The sequence below is a fragment of the Schistocerca nitens genome, chromosome 5 (assembly GCF_023898315.1).
Source record: "Schistocerca nitens isolate TAMUIC-IGC-003100 chromosome 5, iqSchNite1.1, whole genome shotgun sequence".
In the NCBI taxonomy this organism is placed as follows: Eukaryota; Metazoa; Arthropoda; class Insecta; order Orthoptera; family Acrididae; genus Schistocerca; species Schistocerca nitens.
This window is the reverse complement of record NC_064618.1, coordinates 425,600,877-425,622,319: the sequence shown is the minus strand read 5'-3', so window position 1 is coordinate 425,622,319 and position 21,443 is coordinate 425,600,877. Positions and strand designations below refer to the sequence as shown.

Here is a 21,443-nt window from a genome sequence, read left to right as displayed (position 1 = left end):
TTAGGGTTAAGACTCCGTTACAAGTAATTGTATCATTATAATGTTTGCCCATCTTGGCACTCTACGTATCGTTTTATACAATGTAAATTCTTTATTAAGTCGCAATCTATCGCACACTAAGCACTCTAAAGTAAAGACATGTCTTTGAAATGAGGTCTTGAACGAGTTCATTTATTATCCCAGCTTTGCCTTTCGGAGATGGAAGAAACTTTACCCTTATTTTTAGAAAGTGCACATGTTTTACGTTTAATGGTTTCTTTACGTAAATCAATGTCAATTAGAATTCGGCACTGTAATCGTTCGGGGATGTAGTAGGTTTCCGGTCGTTATGTGATCCTACTTAGTACGCTCCAAATTATGTTACACAGGGTAAAGATGACAACAGAGACAACGCCGAAAGGTACCCGGGACGAGTAAAGTTTTCACCGAGATACTGATTTAGATAGGTACAGCGGAAAATTTTCTGGCGCCCACAAATAATTTTTAGCAATTTAAGTAAGCGACTACCTTTTAGTGGAACTATATACAGTTAGCTATAGCGTTTGGAAGAATAACCGAAGATATATGGAACTGGATCAAATAGTAACAAGATATTAGCACCGCAAACCACTGTCTTGCCGCCAGGACGAGAGAGCTAACAAATTTGATGTATTACATCAAAGGTAAGCAAACACGTAACACAGATACGGTTCGTGTGTTTTTGTTATTACGATTGCCATTCAGGTGCACAAAAGGATTCCGCGCAGATGATAAATACCGCAAACTGAATTTCATGTGGACGTATCGGAGCACCGGCTCATATGCGGTTTCATATCTTTGTGAAAGGGTGGAACGTCCATCGTGCTGGCACTGCATGGCCCGAGTTCTTTCTAGTGGCAAATCGTACAATATCTATTAAAGCATATCAGTTAGGAACCCAAGGTTACAAGCTCGTCGGCGGTTTTATTTTGTCGGTGTCGGTGTGGGCAATAGACGTGACTGAGAAAACTCATGACATTTCTTACTGAACGCCGTTCACAACATCTGAAGACCATTATGGGCCGAAACCTGTAATGATTCTGTCATGAAAACTGGTTGTGTTAAATATAAACATAATTTTAAAATAAAATTTTATGAGGCTTTACTTTCATGTTGGCAACGGCTTTGCCGAGGTGGATACACCGGTTCCCGTTAGATCACCAAAGTTAAGCGCTGTCGGGCATGGCAGGCACTTGGATGGGTGATCATCTGGGCCGCCATGCGCTGTTGCCACTTTTCGGGGTGCACTCAGCCTCGTGATGCCAATTGAGGAGCTGCTAGACGGAATAGTAGCGGCTTCGGTCAAAGCAAACTATCGTAACGACCGGGAGAGCGGTGTGTTGACCACACGCCCCTCCTATCCGCATCATTATCTGAGGATGACACGGCTGTCGGATGCTCCCGATGGGCCACTTGTGGCCTGAAGACGGAGTACTTACCTTCATGTTCATACAGGGTGGAAGTAAAGGGTACAGCCAAACTTTCAGGAAACATTCCTCACTCTTAGAGGTTCCGGAAACCTTTTACTTCAATGCTACAGCTCTGTTCCTACGGCTCTTCCACGCATTAATCATCGGCTTTGAAACGAAACATCTGTGAAGAGCACATTAGCAATAACGTTAGAGCTGACCAAATGTCGAATGAGCCATTCTCAGAAGGGTACTGTGAAGGAAAATCAGCTGCTGTTAGTGCCTGCATTTGCTATACGTAGTAGGGATACGACAGGTTCTCATGCATCACTCTCCAGTCACGTGGTTAACGTCACTTATGGCAAGTAATTGTACTGCGCTGACACTAGGGATGTCGTCAACTGCAGGAGGAACTTCCTCCTTCAGCTGAAATGTCCTCGTTCTTCTAGGCTTCCCCTAGTCGCGAGTAGTAGGCTTAAACGTGCCGTGCTCCCTAAGACGATGATCAGTTACTTTTTTTGTTTTAGACATCTCTGTCCATAGGACCAAAGAGACGAGAAAATCTCCAAGGTCATGGAAAGTCTTAGTACATGAAATGACAAAACACAAGTAATAACAGTTAAAATAAAATGTTTACGAATCCAAAAAAAAAAAAAAAAGCCATATGTTTATGTAAACAGTCAACAATATAAGACAGGTAACAGCTTAATTTCTCAAGGAACTCATCGACAGAATAGGAGTGACCCATGGAAAATCTCTTCAATTTCGATTTGAAAGCGCATGGATTATTGCCTAGATTTTTGAATTCTGTGGTATCTTATTGAAGATGGATGCAGCAGTACACTGCACGCCTTTCTGCACAAGAGTGCATAAGTGTCATCAAAATGCAGATCGGATTTATGCCTTGTATTAACTGAATGAAAATTGCTAATTCTTGGGAATAAGCTGATATTATTAACAAGAAACGACAGTACAGAATATATATTTAGAGTCCACTGTCAGACTGCCCAGACTAACGAACAGGGTCGAAGGATGGTTCGCGAACTTTCGCCAGTTATTGCTCGAAACGCTCGACTTTGAGCCAAAAATATCCTTTGAGAATGGGAAGAGTTACCCCAAACTATAATACCATACGTCAAAAACGAATGAAAGTAAGCAAAGTAGACTGCTTTTTGTATGGAACTATCAAATAGTAAAAGTGGCAGCATTAAGTCTTTGAAATCCTGATCGCGGGCTTTTCCACTACAGTTTACTATCTATTTGTACAACTAGAAATTTGAACTGCTCCGTTTCACTAATCGTATGCCCGTTCTGTGAAATTTAAACGTTGGGTTTTGTTGAATTGGTGTCAGAAACTGTAAAAACTGAGTCTCACTGTAATTTAGCGTTAGTTTATTTTCTGTAAGACATAAACTTACGTCTTGAGCGGCACTATTTGAAACAGTGCCAACGTTGAACACAACATCCTTTACTGCCAAGCTAGTGTCATCAGCCAACAGAAATATTTTAGAATCACCTGGAATACTAGGTGGCATTTTACACTGAAGCGCCAAAGAAAATGGCATAGGCATGCGTATTCATATACAGCATATGGCGCTGCAGTCGGCAACGTCTATATAAGACACAAGTGTCTGGCGCAGTTGTCAGATCGGTTACTGCTGCTACATTGGCAGGTTATCAATATTTGAGTGAGTTTGAGCGTGGTGTTATAGAAGGCGTACGAGCGATGGGACACAGCATCTCCGAGGTACTGATGAAGTGGGAATTTTCCCATGCGACCATCTCACGAGTGTACCGTGAATATCGGGAATCCCGTAAAACATCAAACCTCCGACATCGCTGCGGCTGGAAAAAGATCTTACAAGAACGGGACCAACGACGACTGAAGAGAGTCGTTCAATGTGACAGAAGTGCAACCCTTCCTCAAATTGCTGCACATTTCAGTGGTGGGCTGTAATCAAGTGTAAGCGTGCGAACCATTCAACGAAACATCATCGATATGGGCTGTCGGAACTGAAAGCCCACTCGTGTGCCCTTGGTGATGGTACGACACAAAGCCTTACGCCTCGCCTGTGCCCGTCAACACCGACATTGGACTGTTTATGACTGGAAACAAGTTGCGTGGTCGGAAGAGTCTCGTTTCAAAATAGTATCGAGCGGGTGGACGTGCACGGATGTGGAGACAACCTCATGAATCTGCAAACCCGACAAGTCAGTCGGCAACGACTCAGCGGAGCAGCGCCTCTGAGGAAGTCCAGCGCAGTCCTGGACGAAACGTAAGGAACAGAAAAGTTCTTGGACCACGACCTCACATCCCGGAAAGTATATCGACAGCCATGTCACCCGGTAGTGAAAGCCTTCATTCTACAATCAGAAGACTCTACGGGGAGGATTTCTCAAAATCAGTTACACGCCTGGAATTTTTACGTAAGAAGAGAGCACATTGAATTTGTACTTTAACTTTTTTGTTACGTTGTAGAGACTCGTCTTCTATACCGAACTTTTTAAAGCTGAAGAGGATTTTCCGGACAGCTCGTGTACACCGGATTTTTGATTATACAGAAGAGCATTACTTCGAGAAAGGATACATCACACAAGACGAGAAATGAATTCTGTTGACTGCGAGTTACTGAAGCTTCATTTATTCTTAGCTTGTAAGAGACAGATAGGCCTGTGGAATAAAATTGATTATCTTACGTTTACAACTATGGAAGCTACGATAGAAATGACTATTAGTAGACATAAGAAAAAGTTGGGAAAGTTACAAGCTAATGTAACAACTACAAGTAATACGATAATGACTGATAGTGTTATAAACAATTCAAAGAAAGTGTTATCTCAAGACGAGATTTCCGTCCTTGCAAAAGGAGGAAATTACGCTATAACACCTGTAAAAGTACCAGTTGAAGATATTATCGCGAATATAGAAGCAGGTATACGAAATATCCCTAAGGCAACCGCGAATGCAATTCGAATTGAAACCACTAGAGTTTTAAGCCACAGCAGACCTCTAGAAAGTAATTTAACAAAAGGTGAGAGGAAGGCTCTTAAGGATTTGAATGCAGATGAAGAAATAGTGGTTCTTCCTGCAGATAAAGAGAACGCTACTGTTGTTATGAATACAGAAGATTACCATCGGAAAATTTTGAACCTTTTAACGTCAGGACAGTAAAAAAACTTGCGAGGGATCCTACAGCCAGTGTACTTAGGAAAACAAATAATTTGATTAAGTCATCTACCTCTATCCGAAAAGAAGATAAAAGAACTTTATTGAAAAGTGAAGCTATGTGTCCTCGATTGTATGGTGTACCTAAAATTCATAAAATAGATTTTCCTTTAAGACTCATAGTCAGTGCCATCAATTCTCCCACTTATGAAATAGCAAGATATTTAACAACTTGTTTACAACCATTTATTGGAAAAACTGACTCATATATAAAAGACTCGCGTCATTTTATTGAAAAACTAGAGGGACTAACTCTGGCCCCTGAAGACATTCTTGTAAGTTTTGACATTGTGTCCTTATTCACAATGATTCCTGTTAACGAAGTTATGATATTCATAGCGGATATTTTTCCAGAAGATTTGACTGTTCTTTTCAGACATTGTCTTACATCAAGTCAGTTCCAGTGGGATAATGAATTTTATGAACAACTTGATGGAGTAGCAATGGGTAATCCATTAGGCCCTGCGATTGCCAATCTTTATATGGAGAAGTTTAAACAATCAGCCCTAGACAAAGCTAATAACAAACCATCTCGTTGGTATCGATATGTAGATGACACATTTGTGGTTTGGTCCCATGGCAGAAAGGCCTTGGACGATTTCTTTGATTATCTAAATAAAATTCACCCAAAAATACAGTTTACCATGGAAATAGAAAAGGATAACAGAATATCTTTCTTGGATGTGTTAGTTATGAGACGGTCCGATAGAAGTTTGGAATATAAAGTTTTTCGGAAGGCAACATATACGGACAGATATTTACATAAAAATTCTAATCATCATCCTCAACAAAAAAGAGGTGTCATAAAAAGTCTTGTCGATCGAGCGGAACGGATATGTACACCTGAACATTTGGATGCTGAAGTGAAACATCTCAAGCAGGCTTTTGAAAACAAAACGGCTATTCAAGAAAAGAGATAAATAGAATTTTGCGTCCAAGGAACAGAAACCCAAAAGATAAGAATGAACCACAACGACAGAAAAATACAGTAGTTCTCCCTTTTATTAAAAAAGTAACAGATCGGATCGGTAAGATTTTACGAAAACATGACATAAAACCGATCTTTAAACCAACAAAGAAAATAAGTCAAGTACTACGATCTGTGAAGGATAAACGCCCTCCCCTGTCGACATGTGGTGTGTATAAAATTCCATGTACCTGTGGTAAAGTTTACATTGGTACTACCAAAAGAAGCGTAAACACGCGACTGAAAGAGCATAAAAGTCTTTGTCGACTTGGAAAAATAGAAAAGTCAGCTGTAGCGGAACATGCTCTTCAACCAGGCAAACACCAAGTGAAGTTTTCGGATACCGAAGTTCTATCTACAACGTTAAATTACTATCCACGGTTATATAGAGAAGCTATCGAAATTTATAAACATCACGATAATTTTAATAGGAAAGAGGAGGCTATGAAACTTAGCGATATATGGACAGAGGCTCTACAAAATAGCTAACAATTTTTATCTTTGACAAGGTGGTAATCGATAGTCAACCTTATCTTTGCTATGGATTATCACTGCTCATCACGTGTCACCTGAACCACGCCCCCCTTTCTCACAATATATAAGTCGCTCTCAGACACCCGACAAGTCAGTCGGCAACGACTCAGCGGAGCAGCGCCTCTGAGGAAGTCCAGCGCAGTCCTGGACGAAACGTAAGGAGCAGAAAAGTTCTAGGACCACGACCTCACATCCCGGAAAGTATATCAACAGCCATGTCACCCGGTCGTGAAAGCCTTCATTCTACAATTACGTATCATAGTTCAGGAGATATTACGTCATAAACTATGAGATACGTGAAAAAACTGCCGCACTATGCATGACGTTTAAATTTATTACTTCTGTGCTAATAGCTCTGCTTGCAATTAATTTCGCAGATAGTATCTAAATATACCGCTAAATACAGCTAAGAGATTTTATCCTGGTATCCATAGCTACGCAATGTTAATAAATAAGTTGACTTGTCTCATCGCTAATACGTTACTAAAAATGTTAACTTCGTTATACGTTAAAGTGTTAATTTATGGGAGATTTATGGAAGTTAAAGTTAATCGTTAATCGTTAACTCGTAGTAGTAAACTTTACGTTGTGGTGTAGAGAAGTGAGCAGGTGAATCAAACGTATTACTGTTGGTTAAATAAAAATGTTTTCAATGGGGATATTTAGGTAGGGCATTTAACAGAAATTTAAAAAAAAACTGTTTATTCAGCTGTTTCATAACTGTTTAGTTATCAACGTAAAATCACGGGAGAATCAAAATACAGAAGAATCAGACAGTGTCTGACATACAGTGCATATATAACGTTTTAAAATTTTAAAATTTAGAAGAAAAAATGTCCGTGCCCACAGAAAAACGTCGTTTGACGCAGCACTCGAGGGTATAGAAGTACTACATTTATCAAATAAATTTACTAAAACTTGTTCCCCAAGAACAATCGTACCTTTGAATGAGTCTTCTGATCTTATGTCCAGCTACATTATGACTATACCCTTACAGACACTTTGCTTTAATCGAATATGCTCATCAAGGATACGTCTACCCAATGTTCTCCTCGAAATTAAATTTTTGCTGCTGTTTAAAGTTTTTTATAAGCGTCTCGAATGACTTCGATTCGACGATATGTAATGGAAGCAGTGCGCAATGAAAAAGTTTACTAGCTTGAGACACACCGCTACCAATTTCTCCAGTGCTAAAAGACTTTCCAGTGCTTCCCTGTGGTATTCTTTTAACTGGATTGCTGCTAGTGGCATCACTGTCGATATCTGAATGCCCCAGAATGATTTTTCTTTCTGGCTTTCCTCTACCAGAAACTGTCTACACAGTTTCTTTAAACTGTACGTACCGTGATTTATGTGCTCCCCTTCTGTTTTGTTTAAAATTTTTAAGGCTCGAAGTGTTTCTTCTCCCGAACTGGATGCAAAAATAAGATAATCACTTAAATGCGACCACGAATTTTCATCAGTTGTGTGGAGTTAGTCTGATTTCGTGATTTAGTTTCCCCAGTCAAGCCACTAAGAAAAGCCCGTGCAGTTTACGGTGGTCGATAAGCAATGCTCAGTTTTCGCCCGAGGCGACCGGCGAATTCATTCGTTTGTTCAGAAGGGGAGGCCAATATTGCCGGCTTTGGGTCGGTCAGCGACGCGCTGCTCAAAAATGGTTCCAATGGCTCTGAGTACTATGGGACTTAACATCTGAGGCCATCACTCCCATAGACTTAGAACTACTTAAACCTAACTAACCTAAGGACATCAAACACATCCATCCCGCCGCGCGGGATTAGCCGCTGCAGTCAAGGACTGTGCGGCTGGTCCCGGCGAGGTTCGAGTCCTCCCTTTGAACATCCATGTCCGAGGCAGGATTCGAACCTGCGACCGTAGCAGCAGCGCCGTTCCGGACTGAAGTGCCAAGAATCCCTCGGCCACAGTGGTAGGCTGACGCGCTGCGATGGCAGAATCGAGGCGCGTGCCCTGACATTTTCCTCCAACCGTTTTACAGGAACTATTCGGAAAAAATTCATTTCTTCCTCACTTGTAGCATTACATGTTAGCTTCGTGATGGCATGCCCATCATTTCGTTAATGGTCGTAGTTATTCTGATACTTGCATTTAAGGAAGACAGCGCGATGTTTTTGCACCATATGGGTAAAATTAAATTAATCTGATGTAGTTCACCCACTTGCGATCGCATGCCAGAATGAAGCCTGAATGAAATCTCCAGAACATTCCTCATACTTCGTAAACGGTTTCAGATATCGTTTTGAGATTTTGGTAAATGATACCATGTGAAGAGGAAAGTATTTTGCACATGTTTATTATGCAGAACTTCATTATCTACGTTGTTATTCCTCTAAGCACAAAATTTTAGATGAAAGAATCTAATTTTTAAGGGCCATCGATAGACGAGAAGTGCTGTGGGTTATGGAAGAAAATAAGTGCAGACAGTACACGTGTATTTGTGTACCGAGGATGAGCTTCTTCATAAGGTATTGAACTTACGTTTCCTCAGTTCCTCACGTAATAAACCATTGTTTCAGATTCTCTGGAAATTGCGTCTGCACATTTTAATGAGGTGACATCTTGTTAACTGAGCTGTATTTTGGCAAAAGAAACGAATTTTAATACTGCAACAAGATAACTGTAGATTTTACTCGAAATTCGCCACTCCCGAGGCTTCCCTGAAACTTACAAATGGTTAACAAGCCAAGCGAAAATAAGTCTTTGCTTTCGTTGCATTTTCAGTTGACTTCTTTTTAGATACTAACCCAAATAGATTCATTACGCTGTATTTCTAGAAAGCTGGGAAACCCTGTTTAGGTTCAGCAGCCGGTATTGTGGACTATTTAGCCGCGACAAGTCACTTTGCCCGTGATGCACCACGTGGAGGCTAGTCTGCTTTGCATCTACCGCCTGGCTCAAAGAACTGGACATCCATCCTTGAGCAGTACGGTAGTGCCAACTGCTTGGACGACTTATGGAATTATACATCACTTACTGATTTATTCTATGTAACTTGATGCTACATACATTTGTCGTTATCAGTATTTTATTTTATAATCAGTACGTACTGCACATATACCTTTTATTTCAAAATGTAAAAGTTGAATCTGATGCTATATTACTGATGTAATCTGATGCCATACGTAATAAATAAAAAAGAAAACAAAGTAGAGGTAACACGTATTTTTTAAATGGTCACCATGCAAGTGTGGACGTGGAAGGACTCCGCATAATATTTACTGATAATGTGAATATATGCTTCGGTTTTGGAAGGCACCTCCCCTCGGACGCTCGGCATTTTCAGTGCAGCGCCTGCTCGCACGTCGCACCAGCATTGCTCTCCCCATGTGAGCCCCGCCTAGCCTACTGCGAACCTATGGGTCACGATACTCTGCGTGCACTATAATTACGGCGAACGCAGTAACCAAACAAGAATAAACAGACAGCACCTAGTTATTCTTGCTTGTGCTCTATTGTTTACATGAAACCCGCGCACCCCTACGTAGCCGCACACCTACATGGTCCGAATTTGTTAGAAAATAATTTCAAAATCAGTAGGTACCTAATTAACGAGTAACGAACCAAAAGAAAGTTAACGGAAGATAATGAGTGCGTTAACGTTTTTTAATTAACTTAAAAGTTAATGAGTTAGCCAGAGTTAACTTTATGGATTAACGATTAGCATATTAACGATCTGATGCCGACTTATTAGGGCATCACACATAGTTCTGGATATATGACGTCATAAAATATGAGATGCTTGAGAAACTGCCGTACTGTGCAAATGACGTTTAAATTTACCACTTCTTTGTACTAACTCTATTCGCAACACATTTTGACACAGTGCCTACATACGCTGCTGAATGTACGTACAAAAATACGTCATTGTTCACGTACAAGAGATATGGCGACATAATCACTGACATGCGTGAAAAAATACCGCGTCTCATAACAAGTTTTAATACATTTATTCTTTAATACTGAGACACTGCTACAGTCGAGTCAACTCTAGAAAATCACTGAAACCTCGCAAACGCGTTTAACATCTTGCACAGCGGAGCGCCAGGACAAGTCTAGTAGTGTCAAATATTGGTAGGTCTTAAATTGAGGAAGAAATTTCTGAGGATGTACACGTCTGGAGCGAAGCGTTGGATGGTATTGAAACACAGACTGTGACGATACCTGAACAGAATTGAATCGAATCATTCAAGATGTAGTCCTACAGAAGAATTTTAAAATTAGGTAAACAAACTGCCTATTGGCTTCTGTCTCGGGTTCTTCGGCCGACGTTCATCTAATGATTTTTCTGACGTTTCGCCAGCACGAGTGGCTGGCATTGTCAAGGCTTCACCCTCCATTGCCGGTGGTGAACTGGAGCCGAGCTCGCGGGCGCAGACTATATGTATCTGGCGCGCCAACGTCCGAGGGCTTCTCCACGGTCATTTCCGGTGCGGTTCTCCTCTTGCTACCTGCGACGGTCGTTCGCTGAAGTACGGGAAGCCAGGATCCGTTGACCTTAAGGCTTTCCTCTTTCTTGTTCAATCTGTTCGCGTGTTTCCGTATTTCTACAGCTTCTCTGAACAAGCGCGTGTGATAATGCTTCTCTACAGCCAGAACTTCCGTGTCGGCGAATTTTATTACGTGGTCGGTCTCATTCAGTGCGTGCTCTGCCACGGCCGATTTCTCCACCTGCCCCAACCTGCAATGTCGCTTATGCTCTTTGATCCTGGTGTTGATGGATTGTCCAGTCATTCCGACATAAACTCTTCCGCATGTGCATGGTATACGGTATATTCCCGACATTGCAAGTGGGTCTCTTTTCTCCTTCGCCGATCTAAGACACTCTTTGATCTTCCTTGTCGGTTTGAAAATTGTCTTTACGCCATGTTTGCGCAATATACGGCCGATTCTGTCCGTCACTCTGGGAATGTATGGCAGAAAGGCCGTACCCGACATTTCTTTTTCTAGTTCCTTACTTCGCCGAGTGTTTGGCTCTGTTACACTTCTAATATAATTTGTGGAGTACCCATTGCTCCTCAGGACAGTTTCCAGGTGTTGCATTTCTCGTTTGAGGTGTTGCGGCTCACATATTCGTCCTGCTCTCGTTACGAGCGTACTAATCATGCCTCTTTTCTGGCTCGGGTGGTGGTTTGACAGTTTGTGCAGGTATCGGTCCGTGTGTGTTGGTTTTCGATACACGCTGTGTCCCAGGGTTTCGCCGTCCCTTGTGACCAGCACATCTAGAAATGGCAGTTTCTTGTCCTTTTCTACTTCCATGGTAAATGTTATGTCGGCATGGAGGCCGTTCAAGTGTCTTAGGAAGTCACCGAGCTGTTCTTCACCATGGCTCCACACAACGAAAGTATGATCGACGTACCTGTACCACACCTTAGGTTTGCAAGTCGCCGAGTCCAGTGCGTGTGCTTCGAATTGTTCCATGAAGAAGTTGGCCACCACTGGACTGAGAGGACTACCCATGGCGACTCCTTCCAGCTGTTCGTAGAAATCGCCATTCCACGTGAAATAGCTCGTGGTGAGACATGCATGGAAGAGCTTTCTGATGTCCTGCGGGAAAATCGAACCGAAGTGCTCCAGAGCGTCACTGAGTGGCTCTTTCGTAAATAACGAAACAACATCAAAGCCGACCAAGATGTCGTTTGGTGCAAGTTTCAGTTTCTTCAGCTTCTCAATGAAATGTCCTGAGTCCTTAATGTATGTGTCGGTCTTCCCCACGTGTGGCTGGAGCAGAGAGGCCAAGTGTTTTGCCAGTTTATATGTCGGTGATCCAGGAGCGCTAACGATCGGTCTCAGTGGAACGTTGTTCTTATGGATCTTGGGTAATCCATAGAGCCGAAGTGGTAGGGCTTCTGTGTTGCGCAGGTTTCTCTGTATGTCCGCCGGCAGAGAAGACGCCTTGATTAATCGATTCGTATTCCGTGTGATACGCTGCGTCGGATCTGCGCTTAGTTTTCGGTACGTCATCGGTCAACAAGTGGCCACGAAAGCCTTAACAATTTAGAATTACGCCTCTACGGGGAGGAGATTTGCAGATTGTACCGATGCCTTGACCAACGACGGAAGAAGAAAGCGCGACTGATGTCCTCTCTCGCCTTTCTGTCACGGTGCCGAGATGAATGTGCTACAGCGAAGTTCTTGAGATGTAAGCGCCTATTCACCACCGCGCAAGCACATCGTATCTACGACAGAATGGAACGAGCTTTTCTTCGTGAGCGAATACATACAACACGGAGAGACTTGGCAAGAACGGATCAGGAGCTTCTGGACATTTTCTATCAACTAAGTAGCAGAATGCATCGAGACGACTGGGACAAGATCGACAGCATCACTCACAGGAGCATGCAGAACGAACTCGAGCGCTGCATCGAGCGACAGAAGAAAAAGTTTGAAAGATGCCGGAAGCAGACCGACAAGGCGATTCCCGGCATGTCACACACAGTGGTCAACCTCACCGAACGACAATTGACCGAAGAGGAAGTGTCTGTTCTTCAAAAAGGAGGGAATTTCGCTATCACCCCGAGAACTATACCTATGGAGGATATCATTGCCAACACCGAAGCAGCCATTCGGACCCTTCCTTGTGAAAGGGCAGAGGAAATACGCACGGAAACAGCCAGGATACTGCGCCGAGCGAAACCACCAGGCATTAAGAATCTCAACGCCGAGAATAGTATATTGGTACTGCCTGCCGATAAGGGGAATGCGACCGTCGTAATGAAGACCGGAGAGTATGAGCAAAAGATCCGAGACCTTAGATCCGACGACGTACCGAAAACTAAGCGCAGATCCGACGCAGCGTGTCACACGGAATACGAATCGATTAATCAAGGCGTCCTCTCTGCCGGCGGACATACAGAGAAACCTGCGCAACACAGAAGCCCTACCACTTCGGCTCTATGGATTACCCAAGATCCATAAGAACAACGTTCCACTGAGACCGATCGTTAGCGCTCCTGGATCACCGACATATAAACTGGCAAAACACTTGGCCTCTCTGCTCCAGCCACACGTGGGGAAGACCGACACATACATTAAGGACTCAGGACATTTCATTGAGAAGCTGAAGAAACTGAAACTTGCACCAAACGACATCTTGGTCAGCTTTGATGTTGTTTCGTTATTTACGAAAGTGCCACTCAGTGACTCTCTGGAGCACTTCGGTTCGATTTTCCCGCAGGACATTAGAAAGCTCTTCCATGCATGTCTCACCACGAGCTATTTCACGTGGAATGGCGATTTCTACGAACAGCTGGAAGGAGTCGCCATGGGTAGTCCTCTCAGTCCAGTGGTGGCCAACTTCTTCATGGAACAATTCGAAGCACACGCACTGGACTCGGCGACTTGCAAACCTAAGGTGTGGTACAGGTACGTCGATCATACTTTCGTTGTGTGGAGCCATGGTGAAGAACAGCTCGGTGACTTCCTAAGACACTTGAACGGCCTCCATGCCGACATAACATTTACCATGGAAGTAGAAAAGGACAAGAAACTGCCATTTCTAGATGTGCTGGTCACAAGGGACGGCGAAACCCTGGGACACAGCGTGTATCGAAAACCAACACACACGGACCGATACCTGCACAAACTGTCAAACCACCACCCGAGCCAGAAAAGAGGCATGATTAGTACGCTCGTAACGAGAGCAGGACGAATATGTGAGCCGCAACACCTCAAACGAGAAATGCAACACCTGGAAACTGTCCTGAGGAGCAATGGGTACTCCACAAATTATATTAGAAGTGTAACAGAGCCAAACACTCGGCGAAGTAAGGAACCAGAAAAAGAAATGTCGGGTACGGCCTTTCTGCCATACATTCCCAGAGTGACGGACAGAATCGGCCGTATATTGCGCAAACATGGCGTAAAGACGATTTTCAAACCGACAAGGAAGATCAAAGAGTGTCTTAGATCGGCGAAGGAGAAAAGAGACCCACTTGCAATGTCGGGAATATACCGTATACCATGCACATGCGAAAGAGTTTATGTCGGAATGACTGGACAATCCATCAACACCAGGTTCAAATGGCTCTGAGCACTATGGGACTCAACTGCTGAGGTCATTATTCCCCTAGAACTTAGAACTAGTTAAACCTAACTAACCTAAGGACATCACAAACATCCATGCCCGAGGCAGGATTCGAACCTGCGACCGTAGCGGTCTTGCGGTTCCAGACTGCAGCGCCTTTAACCGCACGGCCACTTCGGCCGGCATCAACACCAGGATCAAAGAGCATAAGCGACATTGCAGGTTGGGGCAGGTGGAGAAATCGGCCGTGGCAGAGCACGCACTGAATGAGACCGACCACGTAATAAAATTCGCCGACACGGAAGTTCTGGCTGTAGAGAAGCATTATCACACGCGCTTGTTCAGAGAAGCTGTAGAAATACGGAAACACGCGAACAGATTGAACAAGAAAGAGGAAATCCTTAAGGTCAACGGATCCTGGCTTCCCGTACTTCAGCGAACGACCGTCGCAGGTAGCAAGAGGAGAACCGCACCGGAAATGACCGTGGAGAAGCCCTCGGACATTGGCGCGCCAGATACATATAGTCTGCGCCCGCGAGCTCGGCTCCAGTTCACCACCGGCAATGGAGGGTGAAGCTTTGACATTGACAGCCACTCGTGCTGGCGAAACGTCAGAAAAATCATTAGATGAACGTCGGCCGAAGAACCCGAGACAGAAGCCAATAGGCAGTTTGTCAACAAGTGGCCACGAAAGCCTTAACAATTTTGTATTAGGTAAACAATTAGGTGGACTGCTCATGTACGTAAAGAGGAGGTTATCCGCAGAATCGACGAGGAATGGAATATCTGGAAAACACTGACAAGAGGAAGGGACAGGTTGATATAAATGGTTCAAATCGCTCTGAGCACTATGGGACCTAACGTCTGTGGTCATCAGTGCCCTAGAACTCAGAACTACTTAAACCTAACCAACCTAAGGACATCACCCACATCCATGCCCGAGGCAGGCTTCGAAGATGCGACCGTAGCCATAACGCGGTTCCAGACTGTAGCGCCTAGAACCATTCGGCCACTGCGGCAGGCGACGAGATGATAGTACACATGTTAAGACATCAGGGAATACCTTCCACGGTACTAGAGGGAGCTGTAGAGGGTAAAAACTGTAGCTGAAGTCAGAGATTGGAATGCATCCAGCAAATAAATGAGGACATAGGTTGCAAGTGCTACTCTGAAGAGGATTTCCTATCAAGATGTTCCCAAAATCGAGTTGCAAACTAGCCAAGCAGCTGTACCCAGCGTGCAAAAGGTTCCCTGGATTATCTCATACAAAGTTTTTACCGGAGTAGACACAAAGTTTCGTTTCCAATTGAAAACTGGCGAAATGAATACCCAGGGCAATGTCCGGTTTGTCAGCTAGGATGAGTGTACTGAGTCCCTGCGTTTCATCTGCGCTACGGAAACTGCGCAGCCTTAAACCAGCTGCTACTCAATGAATACGAAGGTTCGATTCGTCTGTTATTTTCAAGACGGCTGGGGAGGCAGAGCGGTTCTAGGGGCTACAGTGTGGAACAGCGCGACCGATACGGTCGCAGGTTTGAATCGTGTCTCGGGCATGTATGTGTGTGATGCCCTTAGGTTAGTTAGTTTTAAGTAGTTCTAAGTGCTAGGGGACTGATGACCACAGCAGGTAAGTCCCATAGTGCTCAGAGCCATTTGAACCATTTTTTGTTATTTACAGTCCGTAGCTCGTGGTCGTGCGGTAGCGTTCTCGCTTCCCGCGCCCGGGTTCCCGGGTTCGATTCCCGGCGGAGTAAGGGATTTTCTCTGCCTCGTGATGACTGGGTGTTGTGTGCTGTCCTTAGGCTAGTTAGGTTTAAGTAGTTCTAAGTTCTAGGGGACTGATGACCATAGATGTTAAGTCCCATAGAGCTCAGAGCCATTTTGTTATTTACAGCATCGGTAATGGTGTCTCCAAAAGGGTTGGTCGTAGTTACGTAGTTGTCGGGACGCGCATGGCTAAGATAGTAACCCTGCAAGCTCTATGCCATGAGGCGTCAAATGCATTCCCAGCATGACGCCGTTCGCTGCCGCAGTACGCAGCTGCAGTATGGGAAAGCGTAATCCGCCAACGTTCCCTTCTGTCTCTCTCTCTCTCTCTCTCTCTGCCTCTCCCGCCCTCCCTCTCGCTCTCTCATTCTGTCTCTTTCTCTCTGTCTCCCTCCCGCCTCCAGCCCTCTTTCGCCCCTACTGCTACTCCATATTCATGAGGTGCGTATTGAAGGATGTGGCGGTGGTAGCGCGCGCGCGCTATGCGACTGCATTAAATACGCGAATAATGTCGCATTGTCGGCAGGGAGCGCACTTCATTAACGGATGCGCGTATCGTTGCCACAGTCGCTGCCGCCTCTGCCTTCGCTGGCGATGCCGCCGGTGGCCGCCTGCGCGCCGCCGCTCTAGTTCCAGCTCCAGCTCCGGGCCAGCGCGGCTGCAGCTGGAGTAATTAACGCATCGCCGTAATTACGGCGCGGCTGGCGGCTCCGTGCGGGCGACAGGCGGGCGCAGGACGCCGACGCCGCCGCCGCCGACGCCGACGCCGCTGGCCCAACACGGACCGCTATATTGATTACCGGTCGCGCGTGCACACCCGACACGCACCCGGCCCGCCTCTCCACTCGGCGTGGACACTTGAAACTGGAGTCACAGTTACGTTCTGGTTAGTTACCCGTAATCACTCGACCCCCACTGCATGTGTCATCTGAACTACTAGTATTAGGAGTCTCCTCCGGCTGCTGACAGTTTCAGTATGAGCCTCCAAGGAATTCGACACCACCATGCCACAAAGTGGTCCAACACCTTTTCGCTTGCCCCTGCAGGTGGGCTTCATTACGAGGACGACGTGAGTGTCTCCGTGGCTTCATGATACAACATTTTACCAACGTTCCTGCCGCTCCTATAGGTAAAAAATGGAAATGAGCGTTTGGCGTCATTGGCCGGATGGCCCCTTACAGGGCAGGTGCGGCCGCCTTGTTGCAGGTCCTATTGCATTCGACGACACATTGGGCGACCTGCGCGCCAGATAGGGATCAAATGATGATGAGGACAACAAACACAACACCCAGTCCCTCCTGAGCGGAGAAAATCTGCCACCCAGCCGGGAATCGAACCCGGGCCCGTAGGACAGCAATCCGTCACGCTGACCCGTTTTTTTTAGTTTTCATTTTGTTCGTTGCATTTGTTCGGTGCGAATATCCCATGACACCCGTTTAAGTTCAGTGTTGAGCCGTTGACTCAGGTTTTTTATTACAGGGGGCAGCTAACCCTCTGACCGAACACGCTGAGCTACCGTGGCGAATACGACTCAGCTATCGGGGCAGACAGCTGCTTTAGGTGCACTGTTGAAAGCCTACTGTCGTCTTCAGAAATTAGGCTAAATTTTTAATTAAATGAGTTTGTTTACAAATGACTTTTCTGCAACGAGCCACGATTTTCTTTTGTTCATATTTTACACGAAGCGTTTCGGGAACTGATTCTCTTATCAAATTTGTTTACTGTTTGTACTATGCCACTTTTACTTAATGTTTCCGATGTGTGAGGTCCGGCTTTGTTTTGCTGACTGTAATGCAATATATAAATAAATAAGACACAGTTTTAATTTAGATATCGATTTTTATATGTAGTTAGTGGCGAAATTTGGAATAAATTGTTCTTACAGATTTCTTATGGTCCATTTGTGCACTGTCTCCCACATCTTAAACGTGACATACGACTTCCAGTGCACAGTATACATCGACAATAACTTAAATAAACAGACAGTTACAAAAATGTTTTTAAATATTGTTGACAGAGATAATGTTACACGTTTTCCAGAGAATATGATATGCTTTTGTGCAGAGGGTGTTTATTTTAACAATATGGATCACAATTTTCAAATATATATATTACAGTAGTGCTTACTTCTGTGTGTTACTATTTTTGTTTAAGTACATTGTCAAATCATATGAAGAAATTCACTTACTCACTTTCAAGCTTTTCGTTTAGTATTTCGTCTTCGTATTTTCTGTAATGTGAGTATATCTCCAGTTCTTCTAACAAATTCATTTGTAACAGACAAAGTTCTGTTAAAAGTTACCCTTATTTTCAACCAGTGTTCAGGCATGATTTCCTGATATCGCAATATGACAATGACGTGGGAAGTGTTGTCGCAAGCGCTAAGGGAAATTCATTCCAAAGTTTCTCAAGGAAACAGATGGACATGTTTTCAAATGGCTCTGAGCACTATGGGACTTAACATCTGAGGTCATGAGTCCCCCAGAACTTAGAACTACTTAAATCTAACTAACCTAAGGACATCACACACATCCATGCCCGAGGCAGGATTCGAAACTGCGACCGTAGCGGTCGCGCGGTTCCAAACTGAAGCGCCTAGAACCGCCCGGTCACACTGGCCGGCTTGATATCTTTTCGCAGGGATACTTTGTAAAACAATACGGCTGTGTAATGGGTCTCATTTTGTAGCAGATACCCGTGTAAGACAGTGTATTTGCCATCTGCACTTTCTGAAACCAAACATTCAAGACAAGATCGTTCAAATCCTAACAAACAACGACGAAATCTTTTGTCGAAGTGACCGACCTGACAGCGTCGCTGCTCCGAACTACGTGCATCAGCAAACTGCATCTCGTAAACTTATCTGACAGCGGCAGAAGACTTCGTGGCGAAGTAAAACAAGTGCATTTGTTACTGAAGCGAAACCATTCAAAGAGGTCTCGTACCACGAAAACGTGGCCGCAAGTGCAGAAAAGGGAAACCTTTTACTGAATGAAAAAACGAGTGCAATTTTTACAGCGACATATTCTTATCTTCTACAGATTATTCACAGGATAGACCACCTTATGTAGGTGGTTACAGTTCGTCTCAAATACCGTATACTATTAGTGTGGTTGGTGAACAAGATAAAAAACAATAGAATGAAATAGCTCTTTTCACTTGGACTGAGAGATAGATAGATAGAGAGAGAGAGAATCTGATTGCCTCCGGTGTGCACGGAATAGTTAATCACAACAGTATCGCCGTCTCCTTGGACGCCTTCTATGACGAGGCTATTGGAAAGTTGGTAGAACGCCGCGAGAAATGGCCGAGTTGGAGCAGCGACTATGTAGAGGACTAGCTGGATGGTGTAGCCCACATTTGACAATAATTTTTTTTTTAATTTTCGCTTAAGTTTCCGCTACTCGTCCGATTGGATCTTACTTTCCAAATTGTCCTTATATTTTACCTTTTTAGCTGTTATGGAGGAAATCGGCAAGGCTAGCCTATGTCTTTCACTGTGTTGTTGCGCTAATTATAAGGTTTGGAGAGCGAATACATTGTCTAAGAATCAGAATGTAAAAAAATGTCAAAATACCTACGAACATAAAAATTTCTTGGTGCTTGCATTATTGCTAAGTGGTGGTAAAGCCTTTTGCTACTTTGAACGTACACTGATGGAAATGTGAACTTGTTACACCATGAACATCTTGAACTATCGCTAGCATACAGACACTGCAGTATTTTCACGCTGTTTTCTTTGCCCTGTTTGTGGACTTCTTTATTTCTATAGGTGAAAAATGGTATGTGTACGTGATTGCTTTTAGGTGCGTCCAACGACTGGTACTCTTCATGTCGCAACTCAGAGAACCCAGCTGATGTGCGGTTGCAGCTTATGTCATTATTGAAAGTTTTGAGACACGTCAAATCTTTAGCATCGTACCGACGGATCGCACAGACATCTCCCTGTAGTGCAGCGACTGCACAATGGGTGGTACCGACGTGGACTAATGACAAGAAAGTCAGGTCTGAGATAAACATGGTGGGGATTCGATGGTGATTTGGCCAGGCATATCGTAGTATTCCTGGAACCCACGGTTACTTTTCAAGATCGAATTACTTCTAATGCTTAAGTGACCATTTGGGCTGATCAGATTCGCCCCATGGTACAATGTTTGCACCCCAATGTCTATAATGTACGCACATCTCGCGTCATCCAGGTTTAGTTTTGTGAGCACGAAGATGATCTGTCGCACCTTCCCTGGCCATCACAGTCATCAGGCTTCACTAGTATTTAGCCTTTGTGGTCTACTTTGGAGAGTATGGTGCGTTATCACTGTTCTGATACACTTTCCACTGTTTTTGCAGGAAGAATGGCGAATGATTCTCATGAAAACGACACAAACCCATATCTAACCATTCCGAGATGACTAGAAGCTATTTTGAATGCCGACGTGTTTCCTACACTGCATTATGCGTGGTAATGTGTTGTATTTTCGACGTTTCCATGCTTTTGTACAATTCTTGTGCGAAGATGTATGTTAGGAAGGTAACGATGGAATGTTAGGTATTTATCAGACACATTGGTAGTCTAAAAACGGTTAGCTATGTTCGCAGCTCTGTTTTTGTCTGTATCTAGTCAAGCCACTACAAAATCGCATATCCTCCGCACTCTACAGGGGCAGCACCTGTAGCTGGAAATCTCACTTCAAAAATGTTGGAAATAGCAGTATCCTTGAACGGCTTCGTATTGTAGTTCGTATCCGGGGGTTTGACTGAAAACTGCAACGTCTTCTTCGCAGCATCTTAATAAACCACGTTGTTTAAAGGCAGGAAAACTTTTCAACGTAATAGTGTGGCCGAGCGGTTCTAGGCGCTTCAGTCTGGAACCGCGCGGCCGCTACGGTCGCAGGTTCGAATCCTGCCTCGGGCATGGATGTGTGTGATGTCCTTCGGTTAGTTAGGTTTAAGAAGTTCTAAGTTCTAGGGGAGTGATGACCTCAGATGTTAAGTCCCATAGTGCTCAGAGCTATTTTTTCAACGTAATAGCCTAGCATACTTTGTTATTAAATTTTCCCAGATTGTGAAAGCGATTCAGTTACAGTCATGACAATCAAGGCACTTCCAACCACCATAAAGTCCGCAGCATGTGGTCTCGCGGTAGCGTTCTCGCTTCCCGAGCGCGGGGTCCCGGGTTCGATTCCCGACGGGGTTAGCTATTTTAACCTGCCTCGATATTACTGGGTGTTGTTGTGTTGTCTTCATCATCGTCATTCATCCCCATTACGGTCGGAGGAAGACAACGGCAAACCACCTTCGCTAGGACCTTGCCTAGTACGGCGGTGCAGGTCTCCCGCATCGCTCCCCTACGCTCTGTCAAGAAGCATGGGACTTCATTTCCATTCCAGTCACCATAAAGACTTTAAAATTGAAATACTTCAAGGTTTATTTCTTAATAATTGTATTTCAATGCTCTCTAGTGCCGCATTTTAAGTAACTAGG

At 44.2% G+C, this 21,443-nt stretch overlaps 1 protein-coding gene and 1 pseudogene across 1 annotated transcript in view; both read left to right on the top strand.

Annotated features, from left to right (window-relative positions):
• The window catches only part of LOC126260504 (hemicentin-1-like), a 1,544,736-nt gene that overhangs the window by 618,793 nt on the left and 904,500 nt on the right, over positions 1-21,443 (top strand). The window lies entirely within an intron of this gene.
• Positions 1,134-1,251, top strand: LOC126260984 (5S ribosomal RNA; annotated as a pseudogene).